General features: G+C 42.1%; 1 protein-coding gene across 2 annotated transcripts in view; it reads right to left on the bottom strand.

Moving 5' to 3' along the window:
* FIRRM (FIGNL1 interacting regulator of recombination and mitosis) overlaps positions 1–24,164 on the bottom strand; it is a 983,706-nt gene that overhangs the window by 465,206 nt on the left and 494,336 nt on the right. The gene's annotated exons all lie outside the window — the stretch shown is intronic.

The following is a 24,164-nucleotide window of genomic DNA, read 5'->3' as shown; positions in this document are numbered from 1 at the left end:
ACCGGTTTGACAGTGGGTAAATAATGGTGTGGGGTGGCATTTCTTTGGAGGGCCACACAGCCATCCATGTGCTTGCCAAAGGAAGCCTGACTGCCATTAGGTACCGAGATGAGATCCTCAGACCCCTTGGGAGACTATATGCTGATTTCTGACCCACTGCCAAATCGGTCATGCAGAAGGATGTTGCGGGCAGCAGATCGCTCTCCATGGCGTCTCCAGACTCTGAAACATGTGCTCAGGGGGAATCTGCTTTCATCTGTGAAGAGCACAGGGCACCAGTGGTGAATTTGCCAATCCTGGTGTTCTGTGGCAAATGTCAAGCATCCTGCAGTGTTGGGCTGTGAGAACAACCCCCATTCTGTGGACATCAGGCAATCAGACCATCCTCATGAAGTCGGTCTCTAACTGTTTGTGCAGACATGCACATTTGTGGACTGCTGGAGGTCATTTTGCAGGACTCTGGCAGTGCTCCTCCTGTTCCTCCTTGCAAAAAGGCTGAGGTAGCGGTCCTGCTGCTGGGTTGCTGCCCTCCTGCGGCCCCCTCCACGTCTCCTGGTATACTGGCCTGTCTCCTGGTAGCACCTCCAGCCTCTGGACACTACGCTGATAGACACAACAAACATGCATTGGTGTACCACACGGCCAATCCCTCATTGAAGGCTGGGTGTTTCATTTGGTATTGCACCTGTGCAGTTGCCATTTTACTTGGGTCCGCTGCACCCTGGTAGTGTAATTGTATTGAGGCCCATTTAGACAGGTAAGCATCTCTGCCTGTTTTTGGTTTTTTTTCTTGAATATTGGAGGATTTTTTACTCTTTTTGTGGTTTTCATGTTAAGAGTAGGACTGGCAAGCGTAAGGACCCTTGACGTGGGTTGCCAGCTTATATATTATGGCCAGAATATCAACGAATACCTTACATATATTGATTTTTTTTGTACGTTATATTTTTTTCAAGGTGCAGTTGGGCCCAAATAGTTCTGTTAACTGTGGCCTCTGTTCACACAGGATGCATCATAATTAGCACAGGGCAGCCCGCCATAGCGTGTCATTAATAGGCTGAGAACCAGATGCTCTGCATTCCTTGTGTGAACATTGCCACATACAGAGTATATCTTTTTGCATTGGTGTACCACACGGCCAATCCCTGATTGAAGGCTGGCTGTTTCATTTGGTATTGCACCTTGTGCAGCTGCCATTTTACTTGGGTCCGCTGCACCCTGGTAGTTGAATTGTATTGAAGCCCATTTAGGCAGGTAAGCATCTCTGCCTGTTTTTTGTTTTTTTTTGGATGAGGAAAGGGATAAGACAGAATTGTTTCTAATGGGAACTGTGGGAGACTTTTGTTGTAGGATCGTGGATTGGGGTAAGGAAAGGTCAGAGTGATCATAAAAAGAGAGTTTACATACGTCCAATAGCGAAAGGCATTCTACATTGGGGGGATCAGTTAGTGGATATGTCCGAGGGTGGGATGGTGGAGGACAGGAGAGCAATGTAGGGAGTATAATTTTGAATGTCCGGTAGAAGGTGAGTGTGGAATTCCCTTTGGCTCTATTTTTGTTGAGAAAAAAGCCGTTATTGGGGTGGGGGGGGGAATGGGCTGATGTGCTCGATGGGTATTACATTGAAAATTAGTAGGGGGAATTTTGGTCATATTGCTTTGTGAATTATTATTCAATTTGCAATTGGATCTTTTGTGTAGTACAGTTGGATAGCTCTTGTCTAAAGGCTTTTGGTCCCTTCTAAATTTGTGCACTTTTTTCCCTATTTGATTTTCCTAATATTTTTGTATTCTGGATGTGACTTCCAGATTGATTTCTTGGAAAACCGATGAAGCTGAATATCTGCCTAGCTCTCTAATATAATGGTCGCATAGTGCTGCTGCAGTATGTGCTAGCTCCCTCCGCTTCTCTACAAGGATGTGGATTAAACTAATAGAGCAGGTATTGAGATACTTCTTGCATTTTTCAATAAAGAGTGAGTCATTCAAAAAAGGTTGAGGGTATGTTTATTCTCAAACCATTTGGAATTTCTTTGTTATAAATAAATCAAGAAAGTTTGCATCTCCCTGGTGTCCAAGATCAGTTTTTATAAAGAGTTTTTGAATTTCACACCTGTTTACTTGTAATCAGTGTGTGTGCATAAAAGCGGAGTGAGTTTCTGGGATCCAGACAGACTCTTGCATCTTTCATCCAGCCATGGACGTTTCCGGATTGTGAGTCATGGGGAAAGCAAAAGAATTGTCAACGGATCTACAAGAAAAGGCAGTTGAACTGTATAAAACAGGAAAGGGATACAAAATGATATCCAAGGAATTGATCATGTCAGTCAGCAGCATACAAACTGTGATTAACAAATGGAAAATCAGGGGCTCTGTAAAAACAAAACCTCGGTGGGGTAGAAGAACACAAATGTCGTCCACAAATGCCTGGAAAATTGTTCGAGATGCAATGAAAATCCCACAAATAACATAAGCTGAAATACAGGTCTCTTTGAAAACTAGCGGTGTGGCTGTTACAAGATGCACAATTAGGAGGCACTTGAAGAAAATGGGCTGCATTGTCGGGTCAACAGAAGAAAGCCATTACTGTGCAAATGCCACAAAGTATCTTGCCTACAACACGCAAAACAGCACAGAGATGAGCTTCAAAACTTCTGGAACAAGTTAATTTGAAGCGATGTGCCACAAACAAACGTTACATTTGGAGAGAGGTCAGTAAGGCCTATGATGAAATGTACACCATTCCTACAGTAAAGCATGGAGGTGGATCATTGCTGTTTTGGGGATGTGGTAGCTACAAAGGCATAGGCAACTTGGTCAAAATCGAAGGAAATATGAATGCAGCACATTATCAGCAAATACTGGAGGCACATTTGCAACCATCAGCCCCAAAGCTGCTCATGGGATGAACTTGGACATTCCAACATGACAACGATCCAAAACACAAGGCCAAGTCGAGCCTGTCATAAGTAGAGCAGAACAAAGTGAAGGTTCTGGAGTGGCCATCTCAGTCTCCTGACCTCAATATCATTGAGCCACTCTGAGGAGATCTTAAGCACGCAGTTTATGCTTGACAGCAAAGGAATTTACAGAAACTGGAGGTTATTTGCCAAGAAGAGTGGGCAGCTTTACCATCTGAGAAAATAAAGAACGTCATCCACAACTAGCACAAATGACTTCAAGCTGTCATTGATACTAGAAGGGGAAATGCACAGTATTAACCCCTTTACCCCATAGGTGGTTTGCACGTTAATGAGTAGGCCAATTTTTTAAATTCTGACCACTGTCCCTTTATGAGGTTATAACTCTGGAACACTTCAATGGATCCCGGTGATTCTGACAATGTTTTCTCGTGACATATTGTCCTATATGATAGTGGTAAAAAATTTGTTGATACTGTTTGCATCTATTTGTGAAAAAAAAAAAATGGAAATTTGGCGAAAATTGTGAAAATTTCGCATTTTTCCAATGTTGAATTTTCATGCCCTTAAATCACAGAGATATGTTTCACAAAATACTTAATAAGTAACATTCCCCACATGTCCACTTTACATAAGCACAATTTTGGAACCACATTTTTTTGTTAGGGAGTTATAAGGGTTAAAAGTTGACCAGCGATTTCTCATTTTTACACCATTTTTATTTTTAAGGACCACATCACATTTGAAATCGTTTTGAGGGGTCTATATGATAGAAAATACCAACAAGTGACACCATTCTAAAAACGACACCCCTCAAGGTGCTCAAAATCACATTTATGAAGTTAATTAACCCTTCAGGTGCTTCACAGGAATTTTTGGAAAGTATATAAAAAAAGGAACATTGAACTTTTTTTCACCAGAGCGTGCTCGGCAAAATCACATTTATGATGTTAATTAACCCTTCAGGTGCTTCACAGGAATTTTTGGAAAGTATAAAAAAAAAGGAACATTGAACTTTTTTTCACAAAAAAAATTACTTCAGATCAAATTTGTTTTATTTTACCAAGGGTAACAGGAGAAATTGGACCCAAAAGTTGTTGTGCAATTTGTCGTGAGTGCGCTGATACCCCATATGTGGGGGTAAACCACTGTTTGGGCGCATGACAGAGCTTGGAAGGGAAGGAGTGCCGTTTGACTTCTGGAATTGAGATTGGATGCTGTGTCGCGTGTGGAGAGCCCCTGATGTGCCTAAAAAGTGGAAACCACCCAACAAGTGACCCCATTTTGGAAACTAAACCACTTAAGGAACTTATCTAGATGTGTGGTAAGCACTTTGAACCCCCAAGTGCTTCACAGAACTTTATAATGTAAAGCCGTGAAAATTAAAAAATATATTTTCTTTCCACAAAAATGATCTTTTCGCCCCCAATTTTGTATTTTCCCAAGGGTATCCGGAGAAATTGGACCCCAAACGTTGTCGTGCAATTTGTCCTGAGTACGCTGATACCCCATATGTGAAGCATCATTTTACTTTTCCAATGCGGAATTGGCTGGAATTGAGAACAGACATGTTGCATTTGCAGAGCCCCTGCTGTGTCTAAACAGTGGAAACCCCCCAATTCTAACTCCAACTAACCCCAACATACCACTATCCCTAAGCCCAACCCAAACCCCAACACACCCCTAACCCTAATCTCAAACCTAACCATAACCACACCCCTAACCCAAACAGACCCCTAACCTTAATCCCATCCCCAACACACCCTTAACCCTAATCCCAATCCTAACCATAACCGTAACCACACCCCTAACCCTGACACAAGCCTAACCCAACTGTAAACGTAATCCAAACACTAACCCCAACTCTAGCACCAACCCTAACTGCAAAATGGAAATAAATACAATTTTTTAATTGTATTATTTTTTCCTAACTAACGGGGTGATAAAGGGGGGTTTGATTTACTATTTATAGCGGGTTTTATTGCGGGTTTGTTTGGCAGTAGTGATGAGCGAATGTACTCATTGCTTGGGTTTTCCCGAGCACGCTCGGGTGATCTCCGAGTACTTGTTAGTGTTCAGAGATTAAGTTTTCATTGCTTTAGTTTAATGATTTACAGCTATTAGCCAGCTTGATTACATGTGGGAATTCCCTAGCAACCAGGCAACCCCCACATGTACTCAGCCTGGCTAATAGTTGTAAATCATTCAACTGCGGCGAACACTAACAAATACTCGGAGATCACCAGAGCGTGCTCGGCAAAACCCGAGCAACGAGTACACTCGCTCATCACTATATGGCAGCTGTCACACACTAAAATACGCTTTCTATTGCAAAAAATAGTTTTTGCATCACCACATTTTGAGAGCTATAATTTTTGCATATTTTGGTCCACAGTCATGTGAGGTCTTGTTTTTTGCGGGTAGATTTGACATTTTTATTGGTACAATTTTCAGGCACATGACTTTTTTTGATCCCTTTCTATTCCAATTTGTGTTAGGCAGAATGAACAAAAACCAGCAATTCATGAATTTATTTATTTATTTTTTTTTTTTGGGGGGAGGGGGGCTTTCTAATGTTCCGTGTTTGGTAAAATTGATAAAGAAGTTTTATTCTTCGGGTCAGTATGATTACAGCAATACCTCATTTATATATTTTTTATGTTTTGGCGCTTTTATACAATAATAACTATTTTATATAAATTATTATTTTTGCATCACTTTATTCTGAGGGCTATAACTTATTTTTTTGTTGATGACGCTGTATGGCGGCTCGTTTTTGCGGGACAAGATGACGTTTTCAGCGGTACCATTTTTTAACATCCGTCTTTTTGATCGCGTGTTATTCCACTTTTTATTCGACGGTATGATGATAAAGCATTGTTTTTTGCCTTTTTTTTACCGTGTTCACTGAAGGGGTTAACTAGGGGGACAGTTTTATAGGTTGGGTTGTTACGGACGTGACAATACTAAATATATGTACTTTTATTGTTTTTTTATTTACATAAATAAATGTATTTATTGGAACAATATTTTTTTTTGCTTTATTTAGGATTTTTTAAAAATATATTTTTTACACAGTGTAATATTTTACTTTTTTTTTTTAATATATCGTCCCAGGGTGGGACATCACTATATAGTGTCAGATCACTGATCTGACACTTTGCAGAGCACTGTGTCAGATAAGCGATCTGACAGGCAATGCAGGAGGCTTGCCGGTGCCTGCTCTCAGCAGGCACTGACAAGCCACATCCCTGCAGGACCCCACGGCCATCTTGGATCCGGGGGCCTGCAGGGAGGAGACCGAATGAGACCCTCGGAATAATGTGATCACATTGCGTTGTTCTAAGGGAAGAACGTAGGGAGTCGCCTCCTTGCGCGATGCTTCCCTATGCCACCAGAACGTCCGTGACCACTCCTGGCACATAGTGCCGGATATCCGCTGTGATCATCAGCTGAAACCCGGCCGCGATCGGTCGGCCGCGCTCCCCCCGTGGGCGTAGCTGATCGCATATGACGTACTATCCCGTCGGATGGTCATACGGGCTCAGGTCACCTCGACGGGATAGTACGTCTGATGTCGAAAGAGGGTTAAGAAATGGGGTCCGAGAACTATTGATCAGGGTAATTTGGATGTTTTGGGTGGTCATTCTGATTTTAAAAGGGGAAAATTTTCAGCACAAGTGTGTATTTATGTGTGTGTATATATATGTGTATGTGTGTGTGTGTGTGTGTGTGTGTGTGTGTAAAAAAGTTCAAAAAAGAAGGCAGCACTCCATTTTTCTTAATAAATGTGCATGATTTAATCATACCCACATGTCTGTGCAACGTTTCGGCTCTAAATGAGCCTCTCTCAGTGGATACAACATCTTAGTGCATGTATATAGGTTTTAAAACAATCCTTAATTACAACCATTTGTGATCAGTAAAGTGCATGTATTACAATATATTACATACATTGTCTAGCAATAAATTTTATAAAGTGCATACGTGCATCATAGTGTCCCTCTTGTGTTTAGACATCCAAACTTTACACTGTTTATCATATTATTTTTATCGTTTACTTATTCTTACCGCCAAAGAAACCTGCTACTAATGGAGGACAACATCCTGATCTTCGGCGTTCCTATGTATCTAGTGCGCATGTCTGGCATGTCATATCCCTATGCTAGACTGCAGACCAATCTCAAGCACCGGCGCATGCACATAAGCACTAGGTTTTGCCATCTTTGTAGTGGCATTTTTCTTTCACTCCTGTATGAGTCCAGCGTCTCACCTGAGACTGGCGCTTGCGCATAAGCGCCCAACCGCGCCGTCTTGTTCAAGTGTTTTTAATGATTGAGTCGGTTAGGGCGCTATCTGTAGTATAGTTGGACCTAATGGCAATATCTTCTTACGGTAAACTTTACCATGCCCCAATTGTATATCCTCCACACAGTACAATTTACAATACTGCACATTTGATCATTATATTTCTATTTCGCCCTTTGGACACTTTTAATAAATCAGTGCATAACTCCGCCCTGACACGCCGAGCTCAGCCCTCTTTAGGCCATCTCCTGGGGGTCACATAGTGTTCAACCGGTTGCAATTAACCCTCTCAGCTCAAAATGCACCCAGTTTGAACTACTATATGGCGGTAGCACATATGTCCCGGCGTATTCCTTACGTTCTAATCAAAGTGGAGTAAAAAACAATTAGATGTGCTTCTTTATTCTGCTTTATTGATTGGGCCACAGTCCAACATAGTACTTCAATGGAGAAAAAAATAATAATCTTTCAATAGTAAATTTCATGTTACATAAATTACATAATTTTTCAAATAAGATATTTATAACATATTTATCTATGTGTCCTCCATATTCGCAAGGTCCTCCTGGGCAATCTTCCAGTCTTGTTTGGATACTAGACAACATCTAGACAAAATAAATAAAAAAATTAGGAATGTACATCTTTACAATTGTAACATAGTACTCCTATATTAAAAACCAGTAACCACATTACTGCCTCTCGGGACACTACCACATTTTTGGACTGATGAGCATTCTCACATAATTAAATGTATCTAAAAATCAGCATTAAGCCCCCTAGGTCTGAGGGTGTTAAGTTCATATATCCACATCAATTCTCTCTTTTTGAGGATCTGCTCCCTATTCCCTCCTCTTCTCTGCACTGGAACAGCATCTATTAACCTACATTTTAAATCTCTCTCAGAATGTTTGCAGTCAACAAAATGCTTGGAAACAGGAAGGTCAGTTCTATTTTTCCTTATGGTATGCCGAAGTTGGTTCATCCTGGTCTTGAATTCGCAGGTCATTTCACCGACATACCATAGGTTGCACGGACACATGAGCAAATAAATAACATAATCTGAACTACAAGTCAAAAACATCTTAATTTCATATGTCTTTCCCGTCATTGGATGCTGAAATGTGGACCCTTTGATCATGTATGCACAATTTATACAATTTAAACATGGAAAACATCCATTCCTTTTAGATCCTGTTAGGGACCTCTGGATGCTTTTTTTGTTCAGTGTTCAGGAATTTAGGATGCCACCATTGCATTTGTATAGAAGAAGTAGGAACATGAAAGACATTTTAATAAAATCGGATATTGGCCCAAATAAAAAAAGCATCCAGAGGTCCCTAACAGGATCTAAAAGGAATGGATGTTTTCCATGTTTAAATTGTATAAATTGTGCATACATGATCAAAGGGTCCACATTTCAGCATCCAATGACGGGAAAGACATATGAAATTAAGATGTTTTTGACTTGTAGTTCAGATTATGTTATTTATTTGCTCATGTGTCCGTGCAACCTATGGTATGTCGGTGAAACGACCTGCAAATTCAAGACCAGGATGAACCAACACCGGCATACCATAAGGAAAAATAGAACTGACCTTCCTATTTCCAAGCATTTTGTTGACTGCAAACATTCTGAGAGAGATTTAAAATGTAGGATAATAGATGCTGTTCCAGTGCAGAGAAGAGGAGGGAATAGGGAGCAGATCCTCAAAAAGAGAGAATTGATGTGGATATATGAACTTAACACCCTCAGACCTAGGGGGCTTAATGCTGATTTTAAGATACATTCAATTATGTGAGAATTCTCATCAGTCCAAAAATGTGGTAGTGTCCCGAGAGGCAGTAATGTGGTTACTGGTTTTTAATATAGGAGTACTATGTTACAATTGTAAAGATGTACATTCCTAATTTTTTTTATTTATTTTGTCTAGATGTTGTCTAGTATCCAAACAAGACTGGAAGATTGCCCAGGAGGACCTTGCGAATATGGAGGACACATAGATAAATATGTTATAAATATCTTATTTGAAAAATTATGTAATTTATGTAACATGAAATTTACTATTGAAAGATTATTATTTTTTTCTCCATTGAAGTACTATGATGGACTGTGGCCCAATCAATAAAGCAGCATAAAGAAGCACATCTAATTTTTTTTTACTCCACTTTGATTAGAATGTAAGGAATACGCCGGGACATATGTGCTACCGCCATATAGTAGTTCAAACTGGGTGCATTTTGAGCTGAGAGGGTTAATTGCAACCGGTTGAACACTATGTGACCCCCGGGAGATGGCCTAAAGAGGGCTGAGCCCGGAGTGTCAGGGCGGAGTTATGCACTGATTTATTAAAAGTGTCCAAAGGGCTAAATAGAAATATAATGATCAAATGTGCAGTATTGTAAATTGTACTGTGTGGAGGATATACAATTGTGGCATGGTAAAGTTTACCGTAAGAAGATATTGCCATTAGGTCCAACTATACTATAGATTATGAGTCGGTTAGGGTGCTATCATTAAAAACACTTGAACAAGACGGCGCGGTTGGGTGCTTATGCGCATGCGCCAGTCTCAGTGAGACGCTGGACTCATACAGGAGCGAAAGAAAAAATGCCACTACAAAGATGGCAAAACCTAGCGCTTATGCGCATGCGCCGGTGCTTGAGATTGGTCTGCAGTCTAGCATATGGATATGACGTGCCAGACATGCGCACTAGATACATAGGAACGCCGAAGATCAGGATGTTGTCCTCCATTAGTAGCAGGTTCCTTTGGCGGTAAGAATAAGTAAACAATAAAAATAATATGATAAACAGTGTAAAGTTTGGATGTCTAAACACAAGAGGGACACTATGATGCACGTATTGCACTTTATAAAATTTATTGCTAGACAATGTATTTAATATATTGTAATACATGCACTTTACTGATCACAAATGGTTGTAATTAAGGATTGTTTTAAAACCTATATACAGGTCCTTCTCAAAAAATTAGCATATAGTGTTAAATTTCATTATTTACCATAATGTCATGATTACAATTAAACTTTCATATATTATAGATTCATTATCCACCAACTGAAATTTGTCAGGTCTTTTATTGTTTTAATACTGATGATTTTGGCCTACAACTCCTGATAACCCAAAAAACCTGTCTCAATAAATTAGCATATTTCAACCGTCCAATCAAATAAAAGTGTTTTTTAATAACAAACAAAAAAACCATCAAATAATAATGTTCAGTTATGCACTCAATACTTGGTCGGGAATCCTTTGGCAGAAATGACTGCTTCAATGCGGCGTGGCATGGAGGCAATCAGCCTGTGACACTGCTGAGATGTTATGGAGGCCCAGGATGCTTCAATAGCGGCCTTAAGCTCATCCAGAGTGTTGGGTCTTGCGTCTCTCAACTTTCTCTTCACAATATCCCACAGATTCTCTATGGGGTTCAGGTCAGGAGAGTTGGCAGGCCAATTGAGCACAGTAATACCATGATCAGTAAACCATTTACCAGTGGTTTTGGCACTGTGAGCAGGTGCCAGGAAGCATGAAGTGCTCCAAAATCTCCTGATAGCTAGCTGCATTGACCCTGCCCTTGATGAAACACAGTGGACCAACACCAGCAGACATGGCACCCCACACCATCACTGACTGGGTGCTTGACACTGGACTTCAGGCATTTTGGCATTTCCTTCTCCCCAGTCTTCCTCCAGACTCTGGCACCTTGATTTCCGAATGACATGCAAAATTTGCTTTCATCAGAAAAAAGTACTTGGGACCACTTAGCAACAGTCCAGTGCTGCTTCTCTGTAGCCCAGGTCAGGCGCTTCTGCCGCTGTTTATGGTTCAAAAGTGGCTTTACCTGGGGAATGCGGCACCTGTAGCCCATTTCCTGCACACGCCTGTGCACGGTGGCTCTGGATGTTTCCACACCAGACTCAGTCCACTGCTTCCTCAGGTTCCCCAAGGTCTGGAATCGGTCCTTCTCCACAATCTTCCTCAGGGTCCGGTCACCTCTTCTCGTTGTACAGCGTTTTCTGCCACATTGTTTCCTTCCAACAGACTTACCATTGAGGTGCCTTGATACAGCACTCTGGGAACAGCCTATTTGTTGAGAAATTTCTTTCTGGGTCTTACCCTCTTGCTTGAGGGTGTCAATGATGGCCTTCTTGACATCTGTCAGGTCGCTAGTCTTACCCATGATGGGGGTTTTGAGTAATGAACCAGGCAGGGAGTTTTTAAAAGCCTCAGGTATCTTTTGCATGTGTTTAGAGTTAATTAGTTGATTCAGAAGATTAGGGTAATAGGTCGTTTAGAGAACCTTTTCTTGATATGCTAATTTATTGAGACAGGTTTTTTGGGTTATCAGGAGTTGTAGGCCAAAATCATCAATATTAAAACAATAAAAGACCTGACAAATTTCAGTTGGTGGATAATGAATCTATAATATATGAAAGTTTAATTGTAATCATTACATTATGGTAAATAATGAAATTTAACACTATATGCTAATTTTTTGAGAAGGACCTGTATATGCACTAAGATCTTGTATCCACTGCTTGAGAAAGGCTCATTTAGAGCTGAAACGTTGCACAGACATGTGGGACTGATTAAATCCTGCACATCAAGAAAAATGGAGTGCTGCCTTCTTTTTTGAACTTTGGATAACCAGTGGACAGGTTGCCTGGAGGCTTTGCACCCAGAGATAAGTAGAAGTGTTGTGCTGTTCCTTTTTTTATGAATAAATATATTTTTTATGAATATATATATATATATATATATATATATATATATATATATATATATATATATATATATATATATATATATATATATATATATAACAGACCAAAAGTTTTGGACACACCTTCACATTTAAAGATTTTTCTGTATTTTCACGACTATGAAAATTGTAAATTCACACTAAAGACATCAAAACTATGAGTTAACACATGTGGAATTATATACTTAACAAAAAAGTGTGAAACAACTGAAAATATGTATTATATTCTAGGTTCTTCAAAGTAGCCACCTTTTGCTTTGATGACTGCTTTGCACACTCTTGGCATTCTCTTGAAGAGCTTCAAGACGTAGTCACCAGGATGGTCTTCCAACAATCTTGAAGGAGGTCCCAGAGATGCTTAGCACTTGTTGGCCCTTTTGCTTTCACTCTGCGGTCCAGCTCGCCCCAAACCATCTCGATTGGGTTCAGGTCTGGTGACTGTGGGGGCCAGGTCATCTGGCGTAGCACCCTATCACTCTCCTTCTTGGTCAAATAGCCCTTACACAGCCTGGAGATGTGTTGTGTTTGGGGTCATTGTCCTGTTGAAAAATAAATGATGGTCCAACTAAACGCAAACCGGATGGAATAGCATGCCGCTGCAAGATGCTGTGGTAGCCATGTTGGTTCAGTATGCCTTCAATTTTGAATAAATCCCCAACAGTGTCACCAGCAAAGCACCCCCACACCTCCTCCTACATGCTTCACGGTGGGAACCAGGCATGTAGAGTCCATCCGTTCACCTTTTCTATGCCACACAAAGACACAGTGGTTTGATCTAAAGATCTCAAATTTGGACTCATCAGACCAAAGCACAGATTTCCACTGGTCTATAGTCAATTCCTTGTGTTCTTTAGCCCAAACAAGTCTCTTCTGCTTGTTGCCTGTCCTTAGCAGTGGTTTCCTAGCAGCTATTTTACCATGAAGGCCTGCTGCACAAAGTCTCGTCTTAACAGTTGTTGTAGAGATGTGCCTGCTGCTAGCACTCTGTGTGGCATTGACCTGGTCTCTAATCTGAGCTGTTAACCTGCGATTTCTGAGGCTCGTAACTCAGATAAACTTATCCTCAGAAGCAGAGGTGACTCTTGGTCTTCCTTTCCTGGGGCGGTCCTCATGTGAGCCAGTTTCTTTGTAGCGCTTTGTAAAATGAGAAGGTGTGTCCAAACTTTTGGTCTGTACTGTATATATATATATATATATATATATATATATATATATATATATATATATATATATATATATATATATATATATATATATATATATATATATATATATACAAGAACAAATATACAAGTATACAGTCAGTAGTGTAGTACAAGAGTAGAGTACAAATAGATTACAATTACCGTGTGATGTAGCATGTGACCACAGAGTGGTGCTGATGGATCACAGGCCCATTCTTCGTTATGAGATTCTCTGGCCGCGTCAGCTAAGTCCAAAGTGAGAAGCTGCCTATTATCCCCAATGTCACATTGCACCACAGACTTTCCAGGAGCCGGCGGTGTAATACTTATAGGGGATAACTCAGGAGACTCTTTGCGTGGAACAAGACAACTGCAGGACAGTTTTATAAGTGGTAAATATATTATCACACAGTGATTCAAACAGGTGCAGAGAGAAACTCAAGTACACTACACTTGGTGCAAATAATAAATGCAGCTTAGCAGTCTATAGGAAACTTCAGAGGAAAATGCAATCAAGCAGAAAGTCTATGAAGCACAGTTATTCTTGAGGATACTTGACATGAATAAATCCTTGTCTTAGTCCAGGCATAGATAGATATGCTTATTAGGCAGTTCAAATCATATCTTAGCTCAAACAGGGAGGCCTGGTTAATAGTCTCAGGTTATTGCAAAGCAGCCACAGCTTACATGTCCAGCAAATGCAGATGGAAGTAAACACGAACAGCAGATGAAGGAGGATTACTGGAAACTTGAGTATGCAGCAGGAACTCAGAGCAGAGTAGCAGGATCACCACACAGGTTCCCAGCAGCAGGTGTGTAGCAAGGGAGTAATCAGAGGTCAGGAGCTGGATGCAAGGGAGAATACTCTAGCACAGACTGAAGGCTGGGGTGGAGTTTTATAGCAGGAAGACACAGTGCACATGAGACCAAAGACGCCATCTTGGAAAAGGGCAGTAATGCACAAAGGTAAAAAATGTTCAGAGTCCTGACAGGCGGATGCTTTAGTCCAGGTCTGTGAGGAGATCCCTCAGGAGACGATCCACCGCCTCATCAGGAGCATGCCCAGGCGTTGTACAGTAGGGAAGTCATACAAGCATGTGGAGGCCACACACAATACTGAGCATCTCTTCCTTGTCATGAGGCATTTCCACTGAAGTTAGATAAGCCTGTAACTACATTTTCCGCTTTGATTTTGAGCATAATTCCAACTCCAGAGCTCTGTGGGATATTAGCTGAAATTTATGTTGATCATGTTTAGGTTTTATTGTTCTCAACACATTCCACTATGTAATGAATAAAGATTTACAACCGGAATATTTCATTCAGTGATATCTAGGATGTGGGATCTTAGTGCTCCATTTATTTTTTTGAGCAGTATATATATATATATATATATATATATATATATATATATATATATATATATATATATATATATATATATATATATATATATATATATATATATATATATATATAGTGCCTTGCGAAAGTATTCGGATCCCTGGAACATTTCAACCTTTTCCCACATAGCATGCTTCAAACATAAAGATACCAAATGTAAATTTTTGGTGGAGAATCAACAATAAGTGGAACACAATTGTGAAATTGAATGAAATTTATTGGTTATTTTAAATTTTTGTTGAAATTAAAAAACTGAAAAGTGGGTAATGCAATATTATTCGACCCCTTTACTTTTAGTGCAGCAAACTCGCTCCAGAAGTTCATTGTGGATCTCTGAATGATCCAATGTTGTCCTAAAAGCCTAATGATGATAAATATAATCCACCTGTGTGTAATCAAGTCTCCGTATAAATGCACCTGCTCTGTGATAGTCTCAGGGTTCTGTTTGGTCTTCATGATGCTCTCTGTGCTTCAAGGAAAACAACAGGCAGGTCTGTGATACTGTTGTGGAGAAGTTTAAAGCTGGATTTGGATACAAAATGATTTGCAAAACTATAAACATCCCAAGTAGCACTGTGCAAGTGATCATATTGAAATGGAAGGAGTATCATACCACTGCAAATCTACCAAGACCTGGCCGTCCCTCTAAACTTTCATCTCAAACAAGGAGAAGACTGATTAGAGATGCAGCCAAGAGGCCCATGATCACTCTGGATGAACTGCAGAGATCTACAGCTGAGGTGAGACAGTCTGTCCATAAGACAACAATCAGTCGTACACTGCACAAATCTGGCCTTTATGAAAGCGTGGCAAGAAGAAAGCCATTTCTCAAAGATATCCATACAAAGTGTAGTTTAAAGTTTGCAACAAGCCACTTGGGAGACACACCAAACATGTGGAAGAAGGTGCTCTAGCCAGATGAAACCAAAATCAAACTTTTTGGCAAAGATATGTTTGGCGTAAAGGCAACACAACTCATCACCCTGAACACACCATCCCCACTGTCAAACATAGTGGTGGCAGCATCATGGTTTGGGCCTGCTTTTCTTCAGCAGGTACAGGGAAGATGTTTAAAATTGATGGGAAGATGGATGGAGCCAAATACAGGACCATTCTTGAAGAAAACCTGTTGGAGTCTGCAAAAGATCTGAGACTGGGAAGGGGATTTGTTTTCCAACAAGACAATGATCCCAAACAAAGCAAAATCTACAATGGAATGGTTCACAAATAAACGTATCCAGGTGTTAGAATGGCCAAGTCAAAGTCCAGACATCAATTCAATCAATAATCTGTGGAAAGAGCTGAAATCTGCTGTTCACAAACAATCTCCATCAAACCTCACTGAGCTCGAGCGGTTTGCCAAAGAATGGGCAAGAATTTCAGTCCCTCGATGTACAAAACTGAAAGAGACATACCCCAAGCAACTTGCAGCTGTAATCGCATCAAAAGATGGCGCAAAAAAGTATTAAGTTAAAAGGGCCGAATAATATTGCACGCCCCAGTTTTTGATTTTCCACAAAAATTTAAAATAACCAATAAATTTAGTTAAACTTTACAATTGTGTTGTTGATTCTTCACCAAAAATTTACATTTGGTATCTTTATATTTGAAGCATGATATGTGGGAAAAGGTTAAAAAGTTCCAGGGAGCCGAATACTTTTGCAAGGCACTAATATATATATATATATATATATATATATATATATATATATATATATATATATATATATATATATATATATATATATATATATATATATATATATATTTATTTATTGTTATGCAGTGACCCCTTAACAGGTAGGGTGCACTGCATGATCTCCCCAGTAAACGCACGGAGGCGTATTGAGGCTGTGAGTGCATGGCAGTTGCATGCATGGATGTGATGATGTGTCAAAGTCCGGCATTGCGGTGAATGGCCGATATGTGTGTCGCAGAGGAGGAGACTCTGCGCTGCCAGCTTGAAGCGATGTGGTGTTCTGGGACTTATAGTTCCACAAGTATTTTGTATGCTTATAATGGGAGTCTGGCAGGGCTAGTTATGTGAGATGGGCAGGACAAACTAGCCACACACCCAAACTCCCACCCAGGGGAGTGGTTACACCTAGATAATGTGACGAGGGTGTGGGGTCACATGGTTCGCTGTGAGTTTCCTGTTTGAAGCCTGTGTTGGAAGACCTGGGAGGCTTCCTGAAGAGCACATGGTGGGGCTTCAGATCTGGTGGCCTGGGGTGCTGGACTAACGTCCTGAATAGCACCCGGAAAGGTCATATGCCTGGGGTGTTGGACTAATATCCTGAACAGCACCTGGACAGGCCACATGCATCTGTGTTGGACGGTCCCAGGTGGGATGGACGTCCTGAAGAGCACAGTGTGATCGTGGTTCTGAGTCTGTGGACCTGGACGATCTGTGTTGGGGAAGCTACCGTCCTTCGGTGGGTCTGGACTGAATAAGGTGTGCCGACGAGGCAAGTTGGTGATCCCCGTGAGGCAGCTTTCCCAGAAAAGGTGGAGCAGGAGTTCCCGTCAGGTACCTATACAGATTGTTGGCGCTTGTGATGCTCTATGAGCTGTGTGGTAACCCACGGCAACTGGTCAGGAGCGGACCAGCGTGTTTAGTTGCCGCAGACTAAGGATGTGAAACTTGATGTGATATCCTGTTGGTAATGTAACCTGGCTTACGGTGCGGTTTATGAGGCTTTAATAAACCGTATGGACTGTTTTGTTTAAAAAAAAACCGTGCCTGACTACGTTAATCCCGTGTCAAGCGAGTGTCCCCCAATACACTTAGTAAGTGCAATCTTACAATATATAATTTAAATATATTTTTAGTATTTATTTTTTTAAAGGTCAGCATTTTCAATTTTTTTTTCTTTTAAAGTCTTTTTGATTTTTATTTTCTTTTGTGTAATGAATGCTCCTTACAAGGCATTCTGAGAAACTACTTCATTTACAACTTTATCCCATTCAGATATGTAAACATTGTAATACAGAATCTATTATAAACATTAGGTTGTCCCGCAGTTACCTGACTGTTTTCCCCTATACCAACTGGGTCCCTCGCTATCTTGGTTCAGACATTTGGTTTGATTAGGACCGTCCCTGTTGCAGAGTGCCTCGGTGGGATGGTGGAGGCTCTGCAGCATGCAGAGACTATTATCTGCAGTTGCACCAACAGATCTGGCTTAAAGGTATGTGCACACGTTGTGGTTTTGCCCGCGTTTCTGATGCTGTGGATCTGCAGCAATTTTCCATGCGGTGTACAGTATCATGCAAACCTATGGAAAACCAAATCCGCTGTGCCCATGCTGCAGAAAAAAACGAGCAGAAATGAAGCGGTGTTTTTTCCGCAGCATGTCCATTCTTTCTGCGGATCTGCAGCGTTTCTGCACCCATTTACTTGCATTGAGTCGGCCACATCCGCAGCAAAACCGCAGATGTAAAAATGATCTGCGGTTTAGCTGTGGATTAAACGCTGCAGATCGGGAAGGGAGAACTGTGTGGGCGGAGTTACGTGCGTGTATGTGTGCAGGGTCTGCGTGTGTGGGGACAGTGGGGCTGTCCAGGGTCTGCCGGGTTCTGTGCAGGGTTGTCGGGGGTCTGTGCGGGGCTGTCGGGGGTTTGTGGGGGCTGTCACGTGTCTGCCGGGTCTGTGCTGGGCTGTCCGGGGGTCTGTGCGGGCCTGTCGGGGCTCTGCGGGGCTGTGCGTGTGTCTTTGTGTGTGTGCGCAAGCATCATCCGATGGGACTACAAGTCCCATCCGGCTATGCCTGCTGCAGTGACAGTGATTGACACATTAGCCAATGATGGGACAGTAGTAGTCCCATCATCCGGCTAATGGGTTGAATATAAAAAAACAAACAAAAAAAAACCACATACATAATACATACACATATATAGTACATACAACATACAGCACACACAGTACATACACCATACAGTACATGCAGAATATACAACATACAGTACATACAACATACAGAACATACAACATGCAGAAAATACAACATACAGCATAGAGTACAACATACAGAACATACAGCACACACAGTACATACAACATACAGCACATACAACATACAGTACACAGAGTGCATACAACATACAGTACATACAACATACAGAATACACAGCATACAACATACAGAACATACAGCATACAACATACAGTATATGCTACATACAACATACAGTATATGCTACATACAACATACAGTATATGCTACATACAACATACAGAACATGCAACATACAACATACAACATACAGTACAACATATAACATACAGAACATACAGCATACAGTACATACAACATACAGTGCATACAGAACATACAACATACAGTACATACTACATACAACATACAGTACACAGACATACAGTACAACATACAGAACATGCAACATAGTACATTCAGTGCATACAACATACAGTACACACATAGACATACAATGCATACAACATACAGAACATACAACATACAGTACATACAACATACATATAGACATACAGTACATACAACATACAGAACATACAACATGCAGTACGTACAACATACAGTACACACAGACATACAGAGCATACAACATACAGAACATACAACTGTCATGATTCTCAATGGCGAGAGAACATAGCCCAGCATATATGAGAACTAGCTCTTGGAAGATGGAAACTATACTGACCATGAACTAAACCTGCCGCACAACTAGAAGTGGCCGGGTAGCATGCCTACGTTTTTTTATCCCTAGATGCCCAGCGCCAGCCGGAGAACTACCTAATCCTAGCAGAGGAAAAGACAGTCCTGGCTCACCTCTAGAGAAATTTTCCCAAAAGGCAGACAGAGGCCCCCACATATATTGGCGGTGATTTTAGATGAAATGACAAACGTAGTATGAAAATAGGTTTAGCAAAATCGAGGTCCGCTTACTAGATAGCAGGAAGACAGAAAGGGCACTTTCATGGTCAGCAGAAAACCCTATCAAAACACCATCCAGAAATTACTTTAAGACTCTAGCATTAACTCATAACACCAGAGTGGCAATTTCCGATCACAAGAGCTTTCCAGACACAGTAACGAAACAGCAGCTGTGAACAGGAACAAAATGCAAAAACACACAAGGACAAAAGTCCAACTTAGCTGGGGGTTGTCTAGTAGCAGGAACAAGCACAGAAGGCTTCTGATTACATTGTTGACCGGCATGAAACTGACAGAGGAGCAAGGTTATATAGCGACTCCCACATCCTGATAGGAGCAGGTGAACAGAGGGGATGATGCACACAAGTTCAATTCCACAAGTGGCCACCGGGGGAGCCCAGAATCCAATTTCACAACAGTACCCCCCCCTCAAGGAGGGGGCACCGAACCCTCACCAGAACCACCAGGGCGATCAGGATGAGCCCTATGAAAGGCACGGACAAGATCGGAGGCATGAACATCAGAGGCAGTGACCCAAGAATTATCCTCCTGACCGTATCCCTTCCATTTGACCAGATACTGGAGTTTCCGTCTGGAAACACGAGAGTCTAAGATCTTTTCCACAACGTACTCCAACTCACCCTCAACCAACACCGGAGCAGGAGGCTCAACGGAAGGCACAGCCGGTACCTCATACCTGCGCAACAATGACCGATGAAAAACATTATGAATCGAAAAGGATGCAGGGAGGTCCAAACGGAAGGACACAGGGTTAAGAATCTCCAATATCTTGTACGGGCCGATGAACCGAGGCTTAAATTTAGGAGAAGAAACCCTCATAGGGACAAAACGAGAAGACAACCACACCAAGTCCCCAACACAAAGCCGAGGACCAACACGACGACGGCGGTTGGCAAAAAGCTGAGTCTTCTCCTGGGACAACTTCAAATTGTCCACCACCTGCCCCCAAATCTGATGCAACCTCTCCACCACAGCATCCACTCCAGGACAATCCGAAGATTCCACTTGACCGGAGGAAAATCGAGGATGAAACCCCGAATTACAGAAAAACGGGGACACCAAGGTGGCAGAGCTGGCCCGATTATTGAGGGCGAACTCCGCCAAAGGCAAAAAAGCAACCCAATCATCCTGATCCGCAGACACAAAACACCTCAAATATGTCTCCAAGGTCTGATTAGTCCGCTCGGTCTGGCCATTAGTCTGAGGATGGAAAGCAGACGAAAAAGACAAATCTATGCCCATCCTAGCACAGAATGCCCGCCAAAATCTAGACACGAATTGGGTCCCTCTGTCAGAAACAATATTCTCCGGAATACCATGCAAACAAACAACATTTTGAAAAAACAGAGGAACCAACTCGGAAGAAGAAGGCAACTTAGGCAAGGGAACCAGATGGACCATCTTAGAGAAACGGTCACACACCACCCAGATGACAGACATCTTCTGAGAAACAGGCAGATCCGAAATAAAATCCATCGAGATGTGCGTCCAAGGCCTCTTCGGGATAGGCAAGGGTAACAACAATCCACTAGCCCGAGAGCAACAAGGCTTGGCCCGAGCACAAACGTCACAAGACTGCACAAAGCCTCGCACATCTCGTGACAGGGAAGGCCACCAGAAGGACCTTGCCACCAAATCCCTGGTACCAAAGATTCCAGGATGACCTGCCAACGCAGAAGAATGAACCTCAGAGATGACTCTACTGGTCCAATCATCAGGAACAAACAGTCTACCAGGTGGGCAACGATCAGGTCTATCCGCCTGAAACTCCTGGAAGGCCCGCCGCAGGTCTGGAGAAACGGCAGACAATATCACTCCATCTTTAAGGATACCTGTGGGCTCAGAATTACCAGGGGAGTCAGGCTCAAAACTCCTAGAAAGGGCATCTGCCTTAACATTCTTAGAACCCGGTAGGTAAGACACCACAAAATTAAACCGAGAGAAAAACAACGACCAGCGCGCCTGTCTAGGATTCAAGCGCCTGGCAGACTCAAGGTAAATTAAATTTTTGTGGTCAGTCAATACCACCACCTGATGTCTGGCCCCCTCAAGCCAGTGACGCCACTCCCCAAAAGCCCACTTCATGGCCAAAAGCTCCCGATTCCCAATATCATAATTCCGCTCGGCGGGCGAAAATTTACGGGAAAAAAAAGCACAAGGTCTCATCACGGAGCAGTCGGAACTTCTCTGCGACAACACCGCCCCAGCTCCGATTTCAGAAGCGTCGACCTCAACCTGAAAAGGAAGAGCAACATCAGGCTGACGCAACACTGGGGCGGAAGAAAAGCGGCGCTTGAGCTCCCGAAAGGCCTCCACAGCATCAGGGGACCAATCAGCAACATCAGCACCCTTCTTAGTCAAATCAGTCAATGGTTTTACAACATCAGAAAAACCAGCAATAAATCGACGATAAAAGTTAGCAAAGCCCAAAAATTTCTGAAGACTCTTAAGAGAAGAGGGTTGCGTCCAATCACAAATAGCCTGAACCTTGACAGGATCCATCTCGATGGAAGAGGGGGAAAAATTGTATCCCAAGAAGGAAATCTTCTGAACCCCAAAAACACACTTAGAACCCTTCACACACAAGGAATTAGACCGCAAAACCTGAAAAACCCTCCTGACCTGCTGGACATGAGAGTCCCAGTCATCCGAAAAAACCAGAATATCATCCAGATACACAATCATAAATTTATCCAAATAATCGCGGAAAATGTCATGCATAAAGGACTGGAAGACTGAAGGGGCATTTGAAAGACCAAAAGGCATCACCAAATACTCAAAATGGCCCTCGGGCGTATTAAATGCGGTTTTCCACTCATCCCCCTGCTTGATTCGCACCAAATTATACGCCCCACGGAGATCAATCTTAGAGAACCACTTGGCCCCCTTTATACGAGCAAACAAATCAGTAAGCAGTGGTAACGGATATTGATATTTAACCGTGATTTTATTCAAAAGTCGATAATCAATACACGGCCTCAAAGAGCCGTCTTTCTTAGACACAAAGAAAAAACCGGCTCCTAAGGGAGATGACGAAGGACGAACATGTCCCTTTTCCAAGGACTCCTTTATATATTCTCGCATAGCAGCGTGTTCAGGCACAGACAGATTAAATAAACGCCCCTTAGGGTATTTACTACCCGGGATCAAGTCTATGGCACAATCGCACTCCCGGTGCGGAGGTAGTGAACCAACCTTGGGTTCTTCAAAAACGTCACGAAAGTCAGACAAGAATTCAGGAATCTCAGAGGGAATAGATGATGAAATGGAAACCAAAGGTACGTCCCCATGAGTTCCTTTACATCCCCAGCTTAACACAGACATAGCTCTCCAGTCGAGGACTGGGTTATGAGATTGCAGCCATGGCAATCCCAGCACCAAAACATCATGTAGATTATACAGCACCAGAAAGCGAATAACCTCCTGGTGATCCGGATTAACACGCATAGTCACTTGTGTCCAGTATTGTGGTTTATTACTAGCCAATGGGGTGGAGTCAATCCCTTTCAGAGGTATCGGAGCCTCCAATGGCTCCAAATCATACACACAGCGTTTGGCAAAGGACCAATCCATAAGACTCAAAGCAGCGCCAGAGTCGACATAGGCGTCCGCGGTAATAGATGACAAAGAACAAATCAGGGTCACAGATAGAATAAACTTAGACTGTAAAGTGCTAATTGAAACAGACTTGTCAGGCTTCTTAGTACGCTTAAAGCATGCTGATATAACATGAGTTGAATCACCACAATAGAAGCACAACCCATTTTTTCGTCTAAAATTCTGCCGCTCGCTTCTGGACAGAATTCTATCACATTGCATATTTTCTGGCGTTTTCTCAGTAGACACCGCCAAATGGTGCACAGGTTTGCGCTCCCGCAGACGCCTATCGATCTGAATAGCCATCGTCATCGACTCATTCAGACTTGCAGGCACAGGGAACCCCACCATAACATCCTTAATGGCATCAGAGAGACCTTCTCTGAAAATCGCCGCCAGGGCGCACTCATTCCACTGAGTAAGCACAGACCATTTGCGGAATTTTTGGCAGTATATTTCAGCTTCATCTTGCCCCTGAGACAAGGACATCAAGGCCTTTTCCGCCTGAAGCTCTAAATGAGGTTCCTCATAAAGCAACCCCAAGGCCAGAAAAAACGCATCCACATTGAGCAACGCAGGATCCCCTGGTGCCAATGCAAAAGCCCAGTCTTGAGGGTCGCCCCGGAGCAAGGAAATTACAATCCTGACCTGCTGTGCAGGGTCTCCGGCAGAGCGAGACTTCAGGGACAAAAACAATTTGCAATTATTTTTAAAATTTTGAAAGTGAGATCTATTCCCCGAGAAGAATTCAGGCAAAGGAATTCTAGGCTCAGACATAGGTGCATGAACAACAAAATCTTGCAAATTTTGTACCTTTGTGGCGAGATTATTCAAACCTGTAGCTACACTCTGAAGATCCATTTGAAACAGGTGAACACAGAGCCATTCAAGGATTAGAAGGAGAGAAAGAGAGGAAGGCTGCAGTATAGGCAGACTAGCAAGTGATTCAATTAAGAGCACACTCAGAACTAGAGGGGAAAAAAAAAAATTGTAGCAGACTTCTTTTTTCTCTCCTTTCTCAGCCAGTAATTTAA

Source organism: Ranitomeya variabilis, chromosome 8 (genome assembly GCF_051348905.1).
Source record: "Ranitomeya variabilis isolate aRanVar5 chromosome 8, aRanVar5.hap1, whole genome shotgun sequence".
Classification (NCBI taxonomy): Eukaryota; Metazoa; Chordata; class Amphibia; order Anura; family Dendrobatidae; genus Ranitomeya; species Ranitomeya variabilis.
The sequence above is the reverse complement of the archived record's forward strand: the minus strand, read 5'-3'. Positions and strand labels throughout refer to the sequence as shown.